The sequence below is a fragment of the Micrasema longulum genome, unplaced genomic scaffold (genome assembly GCF_059751315.1).
Source record: "Micrasema longulum isolate JH-2025_06_02 unplaced genomic scaffold, ASM5975131v1 h1tg000097l, whole genome shotgun sequence".
Lineage (NCBI taxonomy): Eukaryota > Metazoa > Arthropoda > Insecta > Trichoptera > Brachycentridae > Micrasema > Micrasema longulum.
The window spans coordinates 1,655,253-1,677,180 of record NW_028277303.1 but is presented as its reverse complement, the minus strand read 5'-3'; the positions used below and the strand labels follow the sequence as shown (position 1 = coordinate 1,677,180).

General features: G+C 31.8%; 1 long non-coding RNA gene across 2 annotated transcripts; it reads left to right on the top strand.

Annotated features, from left to right (window-relative positions):
• Nucleotides 1-20,374: 20,374 nt before the first annotated feature.
• Nucleotides 20,375-21,644, top strand: LOC148284693 (uncharacterized). 2 transcript variants are annotated; one of them, XR_015824058.1, is made up of 3 exons: nt 20,375-20,500; nt 21,111-21,228; nt 21,536-21,644. It is a non-coding gene; the product is annotated as an uncharacterized LOC148284693 (long non-coding RNA). The 2 variants fall into 2 exon arrangements; XR_015824059.1 differs by having other exon boundaries at nt 20,586-21,228.
• Nucleotides 21,645-21,928: the final 284 nt, after the last annotated feature.

Genomic DNA, 21,928 nt, shown 5'->3' with positions numbered 1-21,928 from the left:
TGAATTGTCATTATCTTCAAAATCATTGTTTTAGTATATTTTATTTAAATGCTTTGACTTTATATTTGAGTACCAATGTAGTTTTTAATCGAAATTTCAAGAGGTGTAATCTGCCGGTCAAAAATAAATTATATTTAGTTATATACCACTTATAACTGAATTTTTATCAGAAATATCTTTAAAAAATACATAGTTATCTAATTTTTATTTATGTTATTTTCATATTGCAAAATTTGAAAAGATCCGCGTTTTAAAAAAGCAAGTCGTATTATATTCTGACTTTTCATCAGACTACAGACGTAACATTTGTATCGTTGGGTGCGCGCGCAGATATTGGTTCAAATATTGGTTGAAAATACGCGTTCTATCTTTTTCTGAATTTGACCACAGATTTATTTTATTTTACATAGATACTGTAAAAATATACAATTTGTAGATATTGAATTCTACGATATAATTATCTCCTCAGTGTTTCTCTTTGCTTTTGTAATAAGTGTATATTTTAAAAAATATTTAAAATGCGAAGGAAAGATATTGAAAGGAGGGTGAGTGCCGGGAACCGAGTGAACGGTGCACTTGAATCGACCATGGCAAATAAATGCTTGTCACAAGAGGCAAAATTGGCAGTTCCCAACGGAGTCCTGGTCCCGTCCCTGATGTATGAGAGCGAAGTATGGACTTGGAAAAACAGGGATGAAAGTAGGCTGAATGCTGTCGAAATGCGATCTCTCAGGCAAATGTGTGGTAAAACTTTGTACGATAGATGCACAAATGTTGAGATCCGTACATTATGTAAGGCTGAGACAAGCATTATCGACAAAATCAAGAAAGGAGCTCTGCGCTGGTTTGGACATGTAGAGCGAATGGACAGCGAAAGAACGGCTAAGAATATTTACAATGCGGATGTTGATGGATGCAGAGATAGAGGTAGATCGAGAAAGACATGGCATGACCAAATCCAAAAAATACTTGAAGATGGATATGTCAAAAGTGGGAATAATCGGCGCGCGTGCATGAGAAGATGTATGAATGTAGAGGAAGCGAGATATGTATGCAAAGATAGAGTGTTGTGGCATTCGATCCTCTCTGCCTACCCTTACGGGGAAACGGCGTGATGGTTTGTTTGTTTGTATAAAATGCCTTTGTATATTCAATTTAATGCTTTTGCCAGTAATTTGTTATTTTTATGAACCAAAAAATTAAAACAAAGCATTATTTTTTGTTTATGATCTCTTTAATTCCCCTTTCAATAAAACGCATTAAAAAAAATGCCGTGAACTTTTTTTATAAATAAAAATAAATAGGTTTTCATCTGAATAAATAAAATTAATTCAGTTCGGCAATTCAAGTCAGAACTGCGGGACGCGAACCTTATTCGGGAGGACGCGCAGGAACTGGCAGCTGACAGAGAGATGCATAGAGGCTTTTTACGGACACCATATGATCCAACAAGGGAGCGGTAGAATGATGATGAATAACATTATTTAGCATTCCGTTTTTAAATCACGGTTTTAAAATTTAAAAAGAAGTAGGTACGTGTTTAAAATAAATCTTTTAAAAAAGAGTCACTAATTAATTATTATCTCATTAGTTTTGGTTAATATCTCTAAAAATAATAAAAATTTAAAAACATACAAAAAAAAAATTATGTACTTATATCTCTCTACTTATTTATTATGTTTTTTCATAAAAAAATCGTTGATTTGTTCTTTGTTAGTTTTTTCTCAATTTGTGCATTGTATAAAAAACAACACAAGCAACAACAAATAATTTAATAGGCCTTGAAAATTGGAAGTTGACAGGTGACAATATGTTTCTTTTTTGGGTGATAACGTGTGTGTTGGATTTGTTCCGACGTTACAGCTACCATTGCAGGAGCCATCTTCAGGGTAAACGCGGTATAACCCAAAAAAGAAACATATTGATAACAGTGACCGTAAAAACCTTCGCACTTATTTGACAGATGACAGTTAACAATATAACAGGGGGATGCGCGCGCAGATATTGGCTCAAATATTGTATGGAAAATAAGATGTGTTCTAATTTGACCACATATTTTATCCAATTTGTGTATGTACGGCACAATATTTATTGGTATGATTTCTTCTTCAACTGCCTTTGAAATAAAACGCATTCAAACATAAATGTCGTGTAATTTTTTTTGTATTTTAATTAATGGATTTATATCTGAATTAAAAACATCAATTCAGTTCGGCAGTTTAAGTGAGAACTACGGGACGCGAACCCAATTTGGGAGCTGACAGAAATGCCCGGAGGCTCTTTATGGACACCATATGATCCAACTAGGGGTTCAGATATGGAAAGACGATGAATAGTATTATTTGGCACAGCGTTTTTAGATTACGGTTTAAAAAATCAAAAGGAATTCTCCGGTATTAATCCCCTTTTTAGAATTTTCGCCAATTGTTGTTTCACTAGCATTGATTTATATTAATATTTAGAAAATAATACAATTCAAGAAAACATAAAAATACATAATGCAGGTACTCGTAAATATCTACATGCTTATTTTGTTTTTTCAATAAATAAATTGTTGATTTTACAATAATCTTTCTTAGTTTCCATTCAAATTAAATAAATAAAATTACACAAGCAACAAGAAATAATTTAATACGCCTTGAAAATTGAAGTTGACAGATGACAGTCAACAATATTATAGTGGGATGCGCGCGCAGATATTGGCTCAAATATTGTTTGAAAAATAGAACGTGTTGTACATTTTTGGAATTTGACCACAGATTTCATAAGATTTGTGTATTTAAGACACAATATTTATGTGACCAAATTCTGCACAAGATCTTGTACCATTTACTGACCAATATAAAACGGGCTTAAGACTAATCAACTTTTTTTTAAATATATTTTTTTAATGTGTTTGTTTTTTTTATACATATCAATACATGGAATCTTATCTTCATGTAACAAACAATGATCAAGATACGCAACGATTGGTGTACGAATGCAAAACTATATGCACCATTTTGATCGGAAAGGGAATAATGATGAATAACTACTTTAGTCATAGGCAGCTTAAGCTGTTTTATCTTCCTGCTTGCAGACCCAGTCTGCCAATGGTAATGCCAGTACAAAGAGCATTGTCTTTAATACCTTTTCGGATATCGACTTCTTTCGTGTTACTGAAAGAAAGTTCAGAGAAGGTAGCTCCCTTTTACTCTAACTACTGGGTATTTTTATTTGAAAATTTTTTTTGTACATCACATAAACTGTATCGTTATTGTTTTCATGTTGTTTTCTTTAATAATGTTTTTATTATGTACATAAACGCATTAAATAAATAAATTTAAATAACGACCACATTCAATAAAAATTAACGGCTTGAAATTTTGCTTTCAAAAAATCACTCAATTACTCTTGGGTCCGGGGACATGGCTTTTGAAGGAACTACCAACCAACGGATCCTTTTATAGTTTTTATAAAATTTTAATACGTGTAAGGCGGTTTTCACACATGCCACGCAAATCCACACGACCCGATAATGTTACCGCGTTTATCCTGCAAACGCATACAAAATGTGTTAGCTTTTCAGACGCGTTGTAAAAATGTACACGACCCGGTCTGCCAGACAAAAATCTGATAAAATCTGTTGGGGTGTGCTTAATCGCAAACGATTATTATCAATATTAATAGTTCGAATAACCGAGTTAGATTATTCCCGTAATCGACTATTTATTTATGGATAATGCGTTGTTTTTTCAAAATACTTATGAAGAATGAAGAATGAAAGAAAAAATATTAATTAAAAATATATAAAATAAATATGCCTATTCTTATAATGCATTATTGTATACACTAACTAAAAAAAATACATAAAAACTTATGTATTGTACTCGTAATATTATTATTATTGTGAAAACTATTTTTTGGTTATTTCTCTTTAGAAAAAAGTGTTTTTTAATTAGGTATTTTTTCTATTTCTTTGTTGTTATTATCCCTTTTTTTTAAAATAAAAAAAATATTCCTTCACACAGGTTTAACCAAGGGGACTGTTGAGAAAGAAATGGTGTATTTCTATAAAATAATTTAATAAAATAATATTTCGAAAAAAAAAATAATAACGCGTAGATCAGGGAATTTTCATGTACCTAAGTTTTGCTCAACGAAGTTCGGAAAAAGGTATCTGGAAAGTATTGATCATTCCAAATTTTAAATAAATATTAAAACACGAAAAATCGAATAGCAAATCCAAAAGTGTCGCAATTAAAAAATATTACTTAAATCTTTTTGATAGTGATAGTTATTAATGTTATTTATATAGATGGTGTAAAGTACTATGCTTTATGTTTCTTTTTGTTTTCTTACAATTTCGGATGTATTCACTATGTATGATATTATGTATTGTCACAAAAATGTTTCCTTTTTATTTACGGTCCCAAATGAGTTTTTTTAAACTCCTGGGAGTATAATATCTAAGATATGTGTTATATATTTCATAAATAAAATAAAAATAAACATAAATGTATATATATATTTAAATATTCGATACTTTTCAGGCATTTTTTTAAAACTGTAATTATTTCATATATGTAATACTGTCTGTAGCTCTGATTTAATATAAAGAAATACATTATGCTACATTGCCTCTGTCACTTCAAAACTTTACATTTTTATATTCGTGATTTTCTTGTCTGATAAAGTTATAGGTTTTAATATTTTTTTGTTTTGTCCTTAAATAGTAGAAACATAATACATGAATGTACTAATATATTAACCTCTACCTAATTATTAGTCGGCCTCGTGGTGTAATGGTCAGCGCATTTGTCTACCATGCAAGAAGTCTCAGGTTTGATTCCCGACATGGTTGATAAGAAATATTTATTTAAAAGGATGTTTTTCCACCAGAATATTTCATAGTCCCTGGACTGGTACCTGAAGCGTAAGACTGATCATCTTACCTTCATGTCACAAAAAATGATCAAGATACGCTGCGATTTGTGTACCACTGCAGTGATCAGTGAGTTGAGATTTAGTCTCAAAAATTGATAAATTAATTTAATTAAACTAAAATTACTTTTCCATATTGAAAACCTAACATGTATTTTAAAATTGAATTTCATATATTGAAATTGATCAAGCAGAAACCCAAAATTTAGGCAAAAGAGCAAAGAAATTAAAATTAACTGAAATTAAATATTTAGGTGTAATGTTGGATTCAAAACTTACATTTCACCAAAACGCTAAGATGGTAATAAATAAGATTGCAAAAAAAATATCAATTTTGGGAAGGATCAGAAGATTTATTGATAAGGACTCCTGCAAAACTATTTACAAAGCAATTATTGAACCACACGTTAACTACTGTAGTAGCATTTTATTTTTATCAAACAAAGAAAACATAGATAAACTAACTGTATTACAAAATAAAGCCTTTAGAATCATTTTGAAAAAAAACAGATATACGAGGGTAAAGTCGATGGTAAATGAAATGAAATTATTAACATATAAACAAAGAATATTTTACAATACAATGATATTTGTTCATAAAATTATAAACTCTAATAAAAAAACAGAATTTTGGAAAAAAATTGATCGGAACCAGCATGAACACAATCACAATACTAGAGAAAAGAACAAAATTAGACTTCCATTTAGGAAAAAGGCAAAGTCACAAAATTCCATTTTATTTAAAGCAATTAAAAAGTATTACGAAATGGAAAAAAATATTTATGAAGAAAAAAACATATCAAAATTTAAAATAATGGTCAAGACATATGTGATAAACAATTTATAAATTAAATATATTTGCAATCTTATTATTAGAACACACATAACAATATGTATGATATGTGTGCCCTATTTTAAGATTTAAATAAAAAAAAAAAAAAAAATAAAGATAGATATTTTTTATTTGGCTTGGTTGGCATTGATTTTTTTTACTATTTCGTTAGCTTAATAGAAAAAAACTGTATTATTTTTAAGTATTCAAATATATTGTTAGCTATAGAGTGATTTAGACAATTAAAAAAATACCGAACGTATTAAATATTTTTGATGAAATTTTCATAATGTTCCTTTTATTGTAAGAAACATGACTAAATACGTATTTTTATACACAACGTATTACTATTTAAATTTTGTTTATATGTTTTAATTCTCAGATATCTTAAATCTGCTATTTTTTATTCAAAAATTAAATGATAAATTAGGAACCGTTAAGTCAAACGCACAGAAATTTAAATAAACCACGCTGCTAATTAGCGTATTATTAAATAATATATGTCGTCTTCATAGAGATCCCATCCCGCCTGACATTAATTTATTTATTTGGTTTACAAACAATGAAAAATAATATACCGAAACATTAAAATAAAAAAAATCACCATTTATTTTTAATCAATTACGTGTAAACACTTTTAATAATATTTTACTTAAACTTAAAATACATATTTAAACAAAATGAACAATATAACCAACGAGGGAATAAAAAAATAATATGCACTTATGAGTGCAGTTTTTAGTTTTAATGTAAATTATTTATTATTCGGAAAATATTGCTCTTAAATCAATACCAATCTTTTTCAAAAAAACTGATATAAAATATTCGATTATAATAACACGTTAAATAATATTCATAAGAACATCGCAAAGAGTTTTTACGAATGTGTTAGTGAAAAAGTAATGTACCGCCATTATTCGTTTCAATTAGTTTCGATAATAATATCGATTTATCGTTTATAAAAACGAATATTTATTTATATTAAAGTAAATTTATATATACGTCGGTAAAATTTATATAGAAATACATTATCACCAAACCCTTATCAGAACCCAATGGTGCATAGGACAGAGCATTGTTAATTTGAATGTATATATTATTTTAATCATTATATTGACATAATAAAGTAATAATTGCATACAATAAACATTAACGTATGAAGTGTAAGAGTCCTTGTCAACTTTAGAAAGCAGAAAGTTAACTATCAACAAAATTACCAAAACAATCAATTTAAAAAATAAAAAATAAATAAAATTAAAATCACTATTTTTGTAAACCACTTGTGTTCACACAAATAACTAGTTTCAGCTACAAAATGTTTCCCTCTTTAGGGTTTTTTAACAAGTAATCATACAAAATACGGTATGTATGCAATATCGGTTGTGTAAACAAATACAGTGGATCATAAAACTATATTTTTTATTCTCAAATCTAAATTGTATATTACGATGATCCACAATGTTAGATTTACAAACATCTAAAATAATACAATGACATTATGTTCATCATCATCTACTACTCTTAGGTCAGCATTTGATTCAGAAAGAAGAAAACTTGTTGAAATCCGGCACTCCCCAAACACTAGATTTGGAGATCGTGCTTTTGCCGCCACCGGCTCCTCTGCCAGGAACCAATTGCCTTCAAACTTACAAATCATTGACAATCCCAGTCAGTTCAGATCCCAACTAAAATCCCACTTCTTCAAACTATCATACCCTCAATTTTAAATCTGGAAATATAATGTATCTCTTAAGTTTAGTTAGAATGTAAGTTTAGATATACAATTGTAAAGCGCCCTTGAGATGATTTTTTACAAGAATGGCGCTATATAAATCAACCAAATATTGTTATTATTATTATTAAGGAGTTTCTTACTCAAATCCCTCCCACTAAGGAAAATCCTAATCAAAACTATTGTGTCATAAAACATTATGTCCTCATACTAGCACTTTTGCTGATTGGGAATATTTCGTACAAATAAAATATATAATGTAATGTAATAATATGTTAAGTCAAAAACGTAATCGAATCAGGAACATAAAAAAATTTTTCACGAAAAAAAAAACATACTCGTATTTATGGCACATCTATATGGTAAACAGTAAACTCAGGCATTCGGAAAACCATCAAGGAGTTTCCTACTCAAATCCCTTCCACTAAGGAAAAACCAACCCTTAACTCCTGTCTTGAAAATAGTTTTTGTCCTTGAGAGCTTAATACGTTCTTCCAAAATATTGAACACTCTCGGTGCGATAAATGAGAAAAAGCAAAAGAAAGATCAAAAGTCGTACGGGTTTTGGGTATGTCATAATTCATTCTCTGGAAAAACCTCGTACAGACATTTTGCTGAGACCTCTCCTCACTGTTCGACCAGAAGTGTGTAAGTGCTTCTTTTAGGTACAGTTGTCTCATATCCAGCACCTTCATGTATTGGAACAACTGTTCTGACGGGTGTGTTGGAGGGCGCCGGAATATTATTCTCAATAATAATTTAATGATGTAATCTATGTGTGTATATGAGTACTTACGTATGTATTTATATTTTTGTTTTTTATTGCTTTGTTGGAATTTTTACATATTTTTGAATTTGTATTTTAGGCCGGAGCGTTCTTAACAATTTTAAATCGATTGATAAGGTGGTTGATAGCTTTCCTCGTTAAGGTTTGAAAAAACAAATAATTTTTGAAAATTATTGTTCAATAAGTCCACTAATATTTACTACACATTGTCACACATATGCACACCCATACATATATACACACCCATACCTTATTTTCGGAATCTCTAAGTTAAGTCATATCACTCCACTACTTCGGGAACTACACTGGCTACGTTTTCCACAGAGGGTCGAATACAAACTCTGTTGGCTTATGTATAAGTCACTGCACAACTCGGCTCCGGAATATCTAAGGGAACTATGCATTCCAGATGAATTAGCTGACAGGCGTCTTACGTTTAGATCAGCTACGTCTTCGGCGAGAGGAAAAGTTAATATACCTCTACGCAAACAGCGCACTAAATTAAGTGAACGCGCATTTGCGGTCGCAGGCTCTATGGCATGGAATGCTCTCCCAGCAGAGGTGCGAGGCTGTGAAAGTGAAGTGATGTTTCGGAAAAAACTTAAAACCCACTTGTTCTCTAAATCATTTGAATAAATCCGTAGCACGTGACAACAAAATAAATTATTTTAATTAAATTACAAATTTAAAAGCTTCAATTAAATTAACTTAACAATAAAATCACCATGTAAAGCGCCCTTGAGGTATTTTATTACGAAAATGGCGCTATATAAGTTATCCATAATAAATAAAATACATATATACACACAAACACACACCCTCACACAATATATTTAGTCACCCTCACTAACATGTACAATAATACTCATACATTATAACAAGTAGGTCCTTAGCATAAATATTATTATTTTATAGTAAAAATTATCATCATAATGTAATTGAGACACATTATATATATAAATGTATATATTTGTACCGACATATTGAAACCATTGTATAAATTCTATAATGTGTTTGGTTTTATAGTACACAAATTTAGAGTCAACTAATGGACCGGTGAAGTTTACATATTATATTGCATGCTAAGTTTATCAATTAACTATTTATTTTTTTCAAATACAATATTGTAAGGGAAAAAAACATAAATTAAAGTAATGAAAGAATTTAAATCGAAGTAAAAAAGTTATGTTAAAAGTTTCTAGTGAGTATTTACATAAATGGAATATTAACATGAATAAAAAAACTTACTCAAAGTAATTAAAAGGAGGAGTTAAAAAAACATGATCGAGTGCACAAACCATTTTTTTTTAAATGAAAAATATATTTACCTACATATTTCAAGGGATTAAAAAAACCGATGAGAAGCAACTTAAAAAAAAAAAAAAGACAGTTTAAGTTAATTTAAAAAACATCTTCAGAATTAATGTAAGGAAGATAGAAAATATCGGTCTAGTCGGTCTAGAAGGAACACGGTATGCAAATAGATTGATTAGTTCTGGGGAATCTAATTTATTATTTACAGTTTTGTAAAGCAGGATCTGATCGAAGATATCTTTTCTGTGTGTTAATGAATCAAGGTTATAAAATTTTGAAGAAGCTAGGTATATAATTTGGAAAATACAAATGAAATTTGTATGTATATTCATATATATACATGATCCCGTAACTTCGAATCGACATTCGAATATTCGAATTGATACTTTAGAAATGAAATCGTTCCGGAGTTCCCATCCCCTTCTCACTCACACAAATACAATTCTACTGACTATGCAATGTCGCATGGATACGCGCTGCACATGTGAAATGGGCCTAACTCAGACACATTTTACTTTTGAAGCTTTAAAAAGTAAATATTTTACAACTGTTTTTATTTGATAAATTCTAACAAAACATAAATTCATACAATTGTTATTACTTTATACTTAAATGATTTATTTAAACAGTGTGGAATGAAGATGAATTTGCATGGTATAGGTTAAGTTTAAGATTTATATGTTTATCGTGTTTGTAAATATATTTTCAACCATTATTTAATTGCTCATGTTTGTCTTTGGTACATAGTTTTATGCTCTCTTTGTTCAGTTTCTTCGTGTGACTGTTGTTATTGGCTTGAGTCGTATATATAAATAAATAAATAGATAACTAGAAATTCGTTTAGCCTGCCATCTGATAAAACTAAAACCATAAATAAAATTGGAATAAAACTACATATGTATTTATATTATTATAATTTAAATGTTCTACCAAGAAATGTCAGAAAAACTCAATCTATTAATTAGTAGGAAGAATAAAATTAGTAAATTGAACTGGATTTTATCTGTGTTGAAGTTAATCAATATTGAGATATATTTATAAAGGAATCATAAAAGTACGGGCATTTACATGACGTGTCGTTAGTAGGTTTCAATAAAAGTTTCGGTTACATATTTTAAATCAAAACAGATGCAATAAATATGGATATATATTCAATAACTTACATAAAGTAATCATCTATCAGATATTCTTTCTTGAAAAACTTTAACATTTGTATCGAAATATTTTTCAACTTATTATTAGTTTTAAATTTCATTAAAAAAAAAACAACAGACCATCACTTCGTTTTGTGCGCACGTGCGGGGGATAATAAACGAATGTGGAGCAAGTGAGGTTTTAATGTAAAGATTGGGGTGGGCCAATTTGTCCTCTCTGCCTACTCCTAGAGAGAAACGACGTGATGGTTTGTTTTTTTTTGTTTTTATAAATTTTGACGTCCTTACTTTACTGCTTGTAGATGGATATCCCTTTAGTGTCACTTAAAATACCGTTTTCCACATTTGAAGCGACTGGAACATCAAATTCTGGCCTCGAAACTGATTCCAAAAGATCCCGTTCTTACTCTAGTGCGTGCTTCTTTACCGGCTTGGTCTGGAAAAAAACACATTTTCAATCAAATTAAGCTTCAGCTCCACAGTTGTGTTTAAGACACCGGGAGTTTCATTATTGTTTACCTTGCGTATAATGTACAAGGTTTTTATTTACTTCAAAGGGATAGTTATTTAATTATTTACGTCAAAAAACAACTTTCTTTAGTTGATAAAATAAGTTTATAATATGCGAGGATCGGGTGGGATGTTACGGCTGTGGCCTGTTTCAGAAGCTTCTCCACACTTTCTTTAATGACGAGGAAACCACAACAGACCTTTCGATCTATTTGAAGAAAGTTCGGCATTTGGTGTCCTGCTATCATTGATACCATTTTTTGCCTTTATTTAATTTAAATATTATCATACATACGCATTTAGGGTGAAACGATTAAGTCAACGAAGTTAGTAGTTTATAGCAGCTTAGAGGATTGCAATTGATTTATAAGATTGCAGAATAACTTCCCAATTAATGTCAAGCAACCATAATTCCAGAGTTGACTTCTTCCACTTATTGATTATGCAAATGTATGTTATCCAGATGCTAATTCTAAATTGGTTGACAAATTGGAACAAATTCATAATGTTTGTAAAAGTTTAATCTTAAATCTTCGCTTATTTGACCACATAACCTAATATCGTTCACATTTTACCACTTCTTCACAATATTTTGAATAATCCCACTTCGCCTGTTTATCTGAGAGAACTTTTTCAACCTCTATCACAGCATGGGCGTTCTCTTCGTTCTAGTAACGAGAGAACCCTTTCAATACCCATTTCCCGCCCTAATATTTTTCATTCCTCTTTCACAGTAGTAGCTGCTTGATTATGTAATAATCTTTCCACTACTGTCAAAGACGCCCCATTATTATTTACATTCAAATCAAATATGAATTGTAACTTTATGAATATTGACGTTTTTCCTTTTTCCTCCCTCTTTCTTTCCCTCTTTACCCACTCCTTTTTACACAGTCAAGTGTAGATATTTAGTCAATTTTTACTTCTTAAAAATACATATGTTAATCAATATTTTTTCATACATATAATGATATTATTAATAAACCAGCAATATGCTCATACATTATAGATTTTCTCGAATTGTGCAGCTTGAGTAAGTAAGAAAAAATTGCAATAAGGCAATATGGCCGCTGCCTGCCCTTTTGCATATGTATGTAAACTGTATATGTTTGTAAAGTGTTGAAATAAATACATAGATACTATTTCTACTATGTATAAAGTTACCTCTCTTGACAAGTCCTTACGACTAATTACTACATAAACATCGTGTATATCCTCATTTAGACTTCTTCATCGCGAAAGTCTTAGGTTCGCATACCGCTTTAACTCGATTCTCATTTTCAAAAACATTTTTCACAACTATTAAAAATGGATCAAAACTTATGTTTTGGGCATAAGAACAAATAAATAAATAAATTTTCACCAGTCTGACGATGTCAAACACGACGAAACCCGGTCACTTGTACAAAATCATAAATGATAGAGAAGTGGAATAAAATTATATACCGTAGATCTCCCCAACTATGTACCAATTTTAGTATATTTTGACAAATAACTACCTTGTTTATATTTTATTCAATTTTATTTTGTGTTTTTTAATAAAAGACTATCTATTAAATATTCTGAAATTGAAATTAGTTGAAAATATTCTTTGGAAGTATTATAAATTATTTTTCCAAAAGTGGTACATAGATGAATGTGAGATCAGCGTGAACGGAGATATTCTGAATCAGGTAGAAGAATTTGTGTACCTGGGAAGTATGTTTACTAGGGACGGAAAGGCCGATAAAGATATTGAAAGGAGGGTGAGTACCGGGAAAAGGGTGAACGGTGCACTAAAATCTACTTTGGCAAACAAATGTTTATCGCAGGAGGCTAAACTAGCAGTTCACAACGGAGCTCTAGTTCCAACTCTAATGTATGGGAGCGAAGTATGGAATTGGAAAAATAATGATGAAAGTAGGTTGAATGCTGTCGAAATGCGATCCCTCAGGCGAATGTGTGGTAAAACGATGTATGATAGGTGCACAAATGTCGAGATCCGTGAAGTGTGTAAGGCTGAGACATGCATTATTGACAGAATTAAGAAAGGGGTGCTGCGTTGGTTTGGACATGTAGAGCGAATGGACAGCGAAATAACGACTAAAAGGATCTACGATGCAAATGTTGATGGATGCAGAAAACGAGGAAGACCGAGAAAGACATGGCACGATCAAGTCCATCAAATACTTGAAGATGGACATGTCAAAAGTGGGAATAATCGGCGTGCGTGCATAAGAAGATGTATGAATGTAGAGGAAGCGAGGTCTGTATGCCAAGATAGAGTGTTATGGCGTTCTATCCTCTCTGCCTAACCCTACGGGGAAACGGCGTGATGGTTTGTTGTTGTTGGTACATAGATAGGCATCGAAGTTCCCAACTATGTACCACCTTGGAAATCATTACTTTATTTCACAAAAAACTATTCTTGTTGATAGATGTAACGCTAAATAGTGTTACTCACCAACATAATATCAGATAAAATAGATTCCCCCGAATTGGTTACCAGCACTCATCTTAAGGTACCACAGAGACAAACGCGTTATACACAACTTTTCCACATACCTAAATGCAGAACAAATTCGTCAAAAAACGCTACGATTAACCGTATTATGGATACGTATAACAGGAAATTCAACCAAATAGATATATTTACCAAAAATATTAAATTTATTAAACCTGCCATAGGTAATAAATTGTCTTTGTCCGCATCCTCCTCTCCGTTGCTCTCTATCCCTGAAGATCTTTTAATATAATTATGTATCCCCGTACTGCGGGCCAACTGTTTGTGACACCTGATTTTTATAATCCGAATCATTTCTATTATACTTATATGTTATTCTTATTTATGTATTATGTAGGTGAATATAATATGCATTTGTGTTCGTTTTGAATCAACGTTCGCGTATTGTCAAACCTTATTTTATTGTTGTCATTATTTCGTATTTACTGCATTTTGTGGTTACCTACTGTATTGTATAGGACTCGTTGCACATTATTCATTCGATGTGTATCAGTTAAATTTTAAAATAAAATGCTTTTTTTTCCCTTCAGTATACGGTTTTGAAATTTAACATACTTTAAAAAAAAAAAAAAACGATTTATTATTTCGTCATTTGAATTTTAACAAAAAGGTTTTTAGCTTTTTACTAAGCTCTTTATTGTACAATTTTTAATACAATTTACAAGTTTTAAACAATTATTTTTTTCATACTTACGCACCCACACACACGCACTCTCTCCCTCATTCATTCCTACACGCACATGTATCCTCTCCCTCATTCATTCACGCATACACACATTCACATACACATGAATACAAACGTCACACAAATACAATTACTCCCTTCCTTTATTATATTTTATGTGTTATTATATTTACAGTGGATTTTTTAAATTGGCTTTAGTATTGTTAAGATTATTCTCTGCATTTAAGATTAGTATGTATTTTCCTCACCTTAAGTTTTGTCTCTGCATACGGGTATTAGTGTTCTCAAAGATGAGCCAGGTCAAGGTGGCCTAGAATACAGCTGTTAGAAAGTCACCCTAATAGTCCTTGACAGGTGCGAACTCTTTGACCTGTAAGTACGAATCTTACGTAACCAAAGAGTGAGGTTTCTTCATCTTTCCCCTGATTTTGCCATACTAACTCGTATTTACCATCGTCGTGTCCATAAGCCCTTACCCCGCTTCAAACTTTTGTTGCGTGTACAGACACAGAGACCGACCACCTCAGGAAAGAAACCTATATTTGAAATTGTATTATGTATTGTATGTTTTTATTTTACCCTAGTGTGAAACGCCCCATCCGAACTATAGCTCAGTATAGCTCGGTAGCGCAATACACGCGGAAAATGGGAAGAGCATTTGCTCGGCTGGAGGCTTGGAAGATGTTCCAGATCCAGTAAGATGTTTAAAGACGTTTCTCATTTTGTGTACGCTGTAGGCTGTACGTCAAAAAACCGTACACGAAAGGTTGCGATCCTATACAATTCGCAAGGTGACACTCTCGCACAGGGACACAGGGTTTTTATTACTGTCTATGTTACGGTATTCTCCAATTGGCCCTTCATCCTATTTACTCCTGTCCTTTACCGGTAGACTGTTACGTGAATGTTAGTAATGTTTCCCAAAAATACGAATGAAACTGTACATTCCCCTTCACCCCTGTATGCAAGAACGGCCTATGCGTATGACGAATAATAGTGTGTATGTTGCCTCCCTGTCACCCCTTCGGCTTAAATGAAATAATGTTTCGTGCTAAGTCCACCCTGCCACCTTCCTACGGACCCATGGCTTGGAAAAATACCTAATGGAAAATACCTCTTGTGTTTATAATGCTTAATTCACGTTATCAGCCCATCTCCGAAGAGCTGATGAATAAAGAATCCACGTTTTTCTTGTAACCATGTGTTTATAATGCTTGATTTACGTTATCAGCCCATCTTCAAAGAAATGATAAATAAAGAATCCATGTTTCTCTTGTAATCATGTGTTTGTAATGTTTAATTCACGTTATCAGCCCATCCCCGAAGAGCTGATAAATAAAGAATCCATGTTTCTTTTGTAACCATGTGTTTGTAATGCTTGATTCACGTTATCAGCCCATCTCCGAAGAGCTGATAAATATAAAATCCATGCTTCTCTTGTATTCATATTATTGTAAATGTATTATTGTATCATGGTCTTGAAGGCCATGGGAGGATAGTGATGATGACCCTTTTGTGAGTTTGGAACTCAGGATTGCTTATTGTAAGGCGCATCGCACGATCAGCATTCAAAAAGGAAAACAAAAGATGGCCTCATGCAAAAGGAGTCAAGTAACGTTAGTTACATCCCTTTTATGCTACATAAAATATGCGGTAACCCCAAGAGGTGAACGATGCGCGAACATGTGTTTTTCTCTTTTACCATTGTGTGCATCTACGTAGAAATGAGACCCCTTATTATTGTGTTTACGTCATGTTTCAATCTCATTAACGTTCCTGAGTTGTTACATAGATACGTTTCGTATATTTTGTATTTTGGTCCCCAATGTACGGAGAATGGTCAGGTCCTATACCTCCAACCTTGTCTCCATAGTCTTGACTTCAACGCAGGGTAGTAGTCAATAGGCCCTAGTGATTGTTAAAAGTTAGCCGAATTCAACTGGACTAGACCAGCCGTATTAAGTGTACTTTTTAGGTGGTCCTGCAATTACTGTATATAAATACGCCATGTGACAATTTGTTCAAAAAAACCCCGTGTAAACTAATTGCAAATTTTTCTTCCGTCTGTGTCTTTTTTAAAATAGTATAACTGAAATAGGAATGTATAAAAAAATAAGTAGTTATAAAATAACTTGTGAAATCTATGTTAGCAGCCATTATCTTATTACCCTGCATGTACAGATGCATGTACAGATGCACACGAGAATACTACGGATTTAAAATAAGATTCGAACCTTATCCTCCTCGCTACAAAATTATTTTGTTTTGAAAAAAAAAAATTTTTTCTCGTACTATCAGTGGAGTGTCGTGTCCCACGACTATTATAAAATTAAACCGACAATGATCGGAGCTTAAACAAATTTAAACGTAATAATAATAAAAAAAATAATTGCCATTTTAACCTGCCCGTTCCTATGATGTAACCAGCGTAGCAAATTGCACTTAATTTATTAATATCTCAGCAACTGCTTTGAACATTACCACGAAATTTTTGTAATCGTCAAATAAACCTTAATACATGGAAAAAATATAAATCACTCATTTAGGTAAATTAGATAATTTTCTGTTAAATATTTTGTCCACCGGGATATCCAAAAATGACAAAAATTCAAGTATCCTGAGACAAATATATAAAACATTCGTTTGAGAGAAAGAGATGTAATCTAATTAGATCACTAAGCAAGACACACTTACCATTTTAATAAGATGAAAAGAGACAGTGATTATCGGGCGATTTTTCGTGAGCATCGGATATCTAATACGGAATCAGTAAACGTTGACACTTTATACGGATGAATCGAAAGTCGCTCGCTCTATACACTTTAAATTGTTTAAACGTACGTAAAGGAAGTGATTAGTTTATTTGTGAAATTTTTGTTAATTGTAAAAAAAAATTATAACCATGGCAAGAAGAAGAAATTTTTAATATCGTTCAGGAAAGCGATTTCGACTCTGACATAGACTTAATAATGATGATATAACTGACATAGAAGATATCGTAGAAATGGGCAAGAGAAGTTTATCTGATAGTATGTGCAAAGAAAGTGAGAGTGATGATAATGTAAATATTAATGAATGTGATAGTAATGAAATTATTTATAAGTCTAAATCCGGAATGGAATGTAGCTTAATACCCCCATCAGCTTCAAGGCGCTATGCTCACAATATTATAACAGAAAACTCTGGTTTACGGAATGAAGGTACAAATATACTACAATCAAAGACATGTTTTCTGCTTTTATAACAAAAGAGATGGTTGAAAAAATATGCAAAAAAACCAATGGTAACTGCGCGATTTCCCCGATTGACCGAAAAAGAAATACCCAACCGATAAATGTGGATGAAATGCACGCATTTATTGCTATGTTATTAGGATCCGGGAGAAATTGAACACGGAAATTGCAATTGAATGAACTTTGGACGAATAAAATACTTTTTAGACAACCATTTTTTACAGCGGCAATGTCTCGAGACAGATTTGTACACATTTTCAGTAGCATCTGATTTGATGACCGCGAATTGAGGGAAGAAAAAAATCGGGTGAGTGGAGATAAACTGGAAGCTATAAAATCAATTTGGACTCAATTTACAAATTCTTGTAAAAAAATGTATTCTCCCGGACTTAATATTACTGTAGACGAGAGACTTGCAGTCTTTGGAGGGGAATGTCGATTTCGTGTGTACATGAAAAGTAAGCCCGGCAAATATGGGATCGAAATTTGGACTTGTTCTGATTCGGGAACTGCCTACATTTTGAATACGCAAGTTTATACTGGCCAATTTAACAATGCGAGGGAACAAAATCAAGGACAGCGCGTAGTAAATGATATGGTTAATTTGTATTACGGGTCAAACAGAGGAATTACCACTGATATTTTTTTCACATCAATACCTCTTGCTGAACAATTATTAAATAATGGTTAATCTTAACAGAGACGCTTTGCAGAAATAAAACCGAAATTCCGTCTAAATTTCAACTCAACAAAAATAGAGAAGAAGGCAGTAGTTTATTTGGATTAACAAATAAAATTACAATAGTTTCATATGTGCCTAAAAAAAATAAATCAGTTCTTTTGTTATCAACACAGTTCAACGACGCAAATATCAGTTCGACAGAATCCAGAAAACCCGAGATTATATTGCATTATAATAAAACAAAGGGGGCAGTCGATACAGGAGACAAAATGACTAGAGATTATTCATGCGTGCGAGCAACTCGATGCTGGCAGTTCCGTTTATTTATGGAAATTTTGGACATTGCAGTACTTAATTCATATTTTCTGTGGTTGAAAAAGTATCCAGAGTGGAAGCAAAATTATAGAGGTGAACGGAAAAATTTTATAAGACAATTAAGTGCGGATTTAGCCAGACCCAACCTTCAAAAAAGAAAAAGCTTCGAACGATTTCATAGACAGCAACAAGAGGCCATTGACCTTTTCTGGCATCAACAAATATTATTCCGATCCCTAGTACCTCAACATCTCAAGTGCGGGAGTTGTCAACAGAAAAACCATTGGCTGTTGCAGGCAGTAGTTGGTAAAAAACGGGATGTTGCAGATTTTGTTCGGAAAAAAGAAGGACAAAAACATTTTGCGAAACGTGCAAAAAACTAGTTTGCATTATTCAAAGAACTGAAAAAAAAAGTGTGCTTTGTCCGACTTGTAAATAATATGTCTTTTGTGTGTTATTTTTTTTTTGACTTCTAGTGTAATGATTTTATGTGTGGGTATCTATCTTTTATCGTTTTTAAGTTAGTGTTACTAGACATTTAATAAAAATATTCAACATTTAATATAGTGAATTCCACCAGTCGTGTCTGCGTAGAAGGTAAAATGTAAGTGTTTTCAATTTATTTAATAAATTTCGTACATTTTTAAAAATGCATTTGTTGATTACCGCCATTTAACAATATCATGTTGTGTATTCATGTACCTATCTTGGTTTTTATGTCTGGGGAATAAAAAAATGTGACCGAAGTTGTACAGGTACTCAAAAAATTGTGTATTTCACTGAATTTCAATAAGATTAAGTTAAATATTGAAATTCGTTTGAAGTTCATCTCATAACCCTTATGTTTAAACCTCGATATAATAAGTGCCTACTCCAAAAAATATGTTTACATTCACAGTACATTAGACGTGAATATTACCGATAAGATTGTTTATTTCAACATAATTAATGTTTATAAGAAGGATAATGAACTTGGTTTTAAGAATTTCTCAAATGAATCTAGCAGAAATATTATCTTTGTGTGATTCCACTTGGATAATAAATCAATCGTCAAGTGCTTGATCTTAGTTTTGAAATTTGTAAATACAAAAAAAAATATCGTTACACTTGAGACGAACCCCTTTCCATAAAAAAGTAATTATTAAATGGAAATGTGTCATTGAACTTTCAACAATTTATAAAAAAATATATTGGATTTAATTTTTTAACGGCTGTATAGTCGTATATTGTACAAGCATAATCGTTTACGCTCATTACTATCCCCACTCCGCAGAACAGAGAGATAAAGAACGGTCAGTAGTCCGGAGCTTGTACTCAGTACGCAGATAAACTATCGCTCTGTGCAAGTTGTCACATGAAATATGATTTTTTGTCAATTTCGTTATAATATACATTTAAATGCTTTATTTTAGGTCATTTTCAATTCGAAATGAATAATTATGATCAATAAGATTATCATCTAAGAGTATGTGAAGGTAATTTCACAAATATTATGTATTAACGGCTAGTAAATACGAATTTAGTCTGAGTAACCTCAGGTTACCACACAGGAGCATCGGGAAGTTTTTTCACATAGTATGTTAAAGGTTAAATAACTTAAAAAGGTCTAACCGTCGTTCGAACCGAACTACACCGGGCGACCATGTGACCATACTCTCTAGTCCTTTAAAGCACGGCTGGCACGCCAACCCATTTCCCGCTGGACCTTGGGCAAAAGCGCACGTCTCTCTCGGAACCAAATAGTTCCCGCGCGAAGCGTAGAAGCTTCCAGCATTTTATTCATACAAAAAATGTGCCGATCATAAAATGTTTCCTCAGTAAACCTGTTTGGTGAGTAAGCAAAAATAACGTTTAGTTAAATAATAATACTCGCTTTTCCATAAAGTTCAGTGCATAATTCACTACTCTTTTACAGATAAATAAATCAAAGCAACGCTCATTTGAAAAAGCGTCCGTTAAAACAAGCCATTTTGTTATATCGACGTCTCTCCAATTTGTTACTTAGAAATAATTTTGCTTAACATTTGTGTACATTATTAATCCACCAAATTATTCTCAATCAGACTGTTACTACAAGAGAACCCCTGGCCAAATTTATTTGGGTTGCTATTCACTTAGAAATAATTTTGCTTAATATTCTTGTACATTATTAACCCACCGAATTTCTCTCAATCAAACTGTTTCTCGAAGATAATCCCTGGCCAAATTTACAATTCAAAAAACTTGTACTTGAAAATAATGGCCACTGTAATAACATTTGATTTCCAAAATGAATAACCCTGTAAGTTGTTCTAGAAATACTGTTAACTATTGTACACACTGTAAATTAACATTGTCCATTTTTGATGTTCTGTTTCTCCATAATTCTTATAATAAACTCAATTGTAACGAACAACTTACTTATAATTCTGTTCTTCCAACCGATTCACTCCTAAACAAGGAATAATTCGGGTACCCGAGGACCCATGGCTTCCTAAAAGGAACCCCGAGCAATACAAGACCAAGTTCTACCGGAGTGAGTCGAGGGCAAGATCGGTTAGCAGAAGTAACACAATAAGGTAAATGAGACATCGATAAAACCTTATTTACATTAGAATGACAAATGAGTAACGCCATGTTTGGTCAATATCGCAGTGATGTTAAGTCAATATGACAACTAATGAAAATTTTATTAAGCTAAACATAATATAAGAATACCTTATTTAGGTCAATTTTGCATTGCATCAACTTTATTAATGTTATTTTTACAATTTAAAAAACATTTATTTGGGTCAATGTAATATTAAGCAAAATAATTTTAGGTCACTGTGACATTGAACGAACTTTTTTTGTGTGAGTATAAAAACTGTACTAAACTTTTTTTAGGTCGATGTAATATTGAGCAAAATTTACAAAGGTCAATGTAACATTGATTAATATCACAATGAAAACAGAGATCGAAAATCATATCTAGGCAAGGATGACAACTGAGAGCTTGAAAAAATTTTGGAAATTATTATATTTAATAATATTATTACCTAATTGAAGTCTAATAAAAAACTAATAATAGTCTTAAATCTAGTATAATAAATTATGATATTCATAGAAGCACTGTAACAATTGTGTTATTTTTTCAAAAAATACTCTGTTTCTATCCAAATATAACTTGTGTTATTACCTTTACCCATTACAGATGAGTGCAGAAAATCACGGGATATTTTATACTTACGTTACCAATAAAATCCAACTGCATATTCATATTTTTGTCCAGACGACTTT